We start from the raw sequence: 3,104 nt of genomic DNA, 5'->3' as shown, positions 1-3,104 counted from the left end.
GACCCTATGTACAAGAGCTCTAAACGCTGTTCTATCCTTTGCCAACCTAGTCATCTCAAACACACTTATTCCCACCACTCCAGTCACAGACTCGATCCATCTCATCTAAGGTCTTCCTTTCCTTCGCCGCCCCTCCACTCTGCCAAACATGATGTCCCTCTCCAAGGACCAATCCCTCCTTGCAACATGCCCAAAGCTTCAGAATCCTTGACTCCAAGGAGCATTCCGGCTTCACTTTCTCTAGGACAAACCTGTTTGTTCTCCTAGCAGTCCATGGTATATTCAACACTCTTCTCTAGCACCAAAGCTCAAAGGCATCAATTATCTCTGTATCATCCCTATTCACTGTCCAACTCTCTGATGCATAACACGTAATAGCGAAGACTATAGCCCAGATCAGGTGCACCTTAGTCTCCAGCCTGACATCGTTGCTCTTCGGTACTCTTGAGAGGTCCCTCACAGCCAACTTTTCCAATGCAATTCATCTCTTGATTTCCTGGCTGCTGTTAGCAAGAGTGTTGATTGTGGAGCCAAGCAAACTAAAACTGTTAACTATCTCAATCTCTTGACCATCCATACTGATGCTGACAATTGGCCCAGTGGTGAGAATCTTTGTTTTCTTGATGTTGAGCTTCAACCCATATAATAGGAGGCTTCAGTCCTTGACCTTCTGCAGCAAGCGCTTCAGTTTCTCCTCAGTTTCAGCAAGCAGGGTTGTGTCATCTGCATAACACAGGTTGTTGATATCAATGATACTGTTCAATAATTTCCGCACTCTGTTGGGTCACCTTTCTTTGGAATGGGAACCAGCTGACTGTCCTCCAGATTGCCTGGCACAACTTAGTGAGCACATCCAGGGCAGCGTCTGTTAGTTGAAATAAATCAGTTGGTATGCTGTCAATTTCTGGAGCTTTGTTTTTTGCCAATTCTTTCATAGTGACTTGTACTTCCTCCTTCATCACCATAGGCTCTTGCTCATATGTTATTTTATGAAGTTTCTCCGTGTCAGCCAATTTTTTCTGATACAGTGACTTTGTGTACTCCTTCCATCTTCTTTTGATACCTATTGGATCATTTAACATTCTACCTAAAGTATCCTTAAGTATTGACACCCGTGGCTTGAATTTGTTTTTCAACTCCTTCAGCTTAAGAAACGCTGGGTGTGTTCAGCCCTTTTGATTTTCTGACTCCAGCTCTCTGCACACTTCATTACAGTATCTTGCTTTGTTGTCCCGGGCTGCTTTTGGAAATTTTCTGTCCAGCTCTTTGATTTCTTCTTTTAGCTTTGGCTTCTCAGCGCTCTAATGCAATACTCAGAGTCTCATCTGACATCCATCTTGGTCTTTTCTTCTTTTTCAGCCTTTGTAATGATCTTTTGCATTCTTCATGGACTATTTTCTTGATATGTACAATAGAGCACACTTAGACTATCACTTGGACTAGCAGACATGGCAATTGAGACTGAGATCTTAGAAATTGAAACACAGAGAAGGAGGAACAGCTGTAAGTAGACACTAGTGATTGGAACGTGGAATGTGAGAAGCATGAATGTAGGAAAATTGGACATTGTTAAGAAACAAATGGAACACATAAATATTGACATACTAGGTATGGGTGAAATGAGATGGCTTGGCATGGGACATTTTGAATAAGGTGATCATATGAGTTACTATGCCAGGGATGAAAACGTGAGAAAAAATGGGGTTGTTTTAATAATTAAAAAAGTAATTTCTAGATCCATCCTGAAATACAATGTGGTGAGCGACAGGATAATATCCATATGCATATAAGGAATAGTGAATACCAGTGAATACCACTATCATTCAAATATATGCACCAACAACTAGAGCCAAAGAGGAGAAAATAGAAGATTTCTACCAACTTTTGCAGTCAAAAATTGATCAAACCTGCAATCAAGATTCATTGATAATAATGGGCGACTGGAACACAAAAGTTGGGAACAGGGAAGAAGGATCAGTAGCTGGAAAACACAGGCTCGGTGAGAGAAATGAGGCTAGAGATAGAATGATAGAATTCTGCACATTCAATGATTTATTCATTGCAAATACCTTTTCTAAGAAACATAAACGCAGGTGATACACATGGATTTCACCTGATGGTATGCATAGGGATCAAATCAATTACATTTGTGGAAAGACTCAGTGGAGAAGCTCAATATCAGCAGTGAAAACCAGGCTGGGTGCTGATTGTGGGACAGACCACCAACTACTCATATGCAAGTTCAAGCTGAAGTTGAGGAAAATTAAATCAAGTCCACGGGAACCAAAATTTGACCTTAAGTCTGTCCCACTCGAATTTCAAAACTATCTCAGGAATAGTTTTGAGGCCTTGAGTACCCTGTAATTTACTGTTTCCAAAAACATTATGGATGTCAGCTATGAGTTAGTTTCAGCTTGATGATAGATAACAACATGTAGTCGCTGTGTTGTTTTGGCCCTTTTGATATGTTGTTGTTGTTGCTGTTGTTAAGTGCTGTCAAGTCAAGCATGACTCACTGTGACCCTATGAACAAAAGACCTGAACCCTGTTCTGTAACTATCATCATTTCTCTAAGTTTATAGTTTACAGAGGCATATGGTTTAGGATGTGGATAAAAAAGTGCATCTTTTCTATTTAGAGTATCTCTCTTTATTTGATTAATTCTATTTTTAAACTTACTAAAACTTTTAATACTTTTCCCCTCAAGTCTCTTAAATAACTCTGTCATATTGTATTGACTCACCTTTACAAGGCTACATATCTCAATTCTGAGCTATTAATATAAAGCATAAAAAATTTAAAAAAGAAATTTTGCTAGGGTGATAAGACAGGAGAAGTATAAAAGGCATTCAGATCCACAAAGAAGTGGTAAAATTATCTCAATCTGCAGATGATATGATAGTGTACATAAAAATTACCAAAGACTCAACAAAAACTACTGTTAAACCTAGTAGATCAATTTAGTAGAGTGTCAGGATTTAAGATCAATACACAAAAATCAGTGGTATTCCTTTACAGTAACAAAGAAAACACAGAAGAAGAAACTGAGAAAGCAATACCATTTGCAATGGTATTATTAGTTGTTAAGTACCATCCAGTCAAAT

The sequence above is a fragment of the Elephantulus edwardii genome, unplaced genomic scaffold (genome assembly GCF_000299155.1).
Source record: "Elephantulus edwardii isolate Elephantulus edwardi_28Jun2011 unplaced genomic scaffold, EleEdw1.0 scaffold00209, whole genome shotgun sequence".
NCBI classification, from domain to species: domain Eukaryota; kingdom Metazoa; phylum Chordata; class Mammalia; order Macroscelidea; family Macroscelididae; genus Elephantulus; species Elephantulus edwardii.
This window is presented reverse-complemented; position numbering follows the sequence as displayed.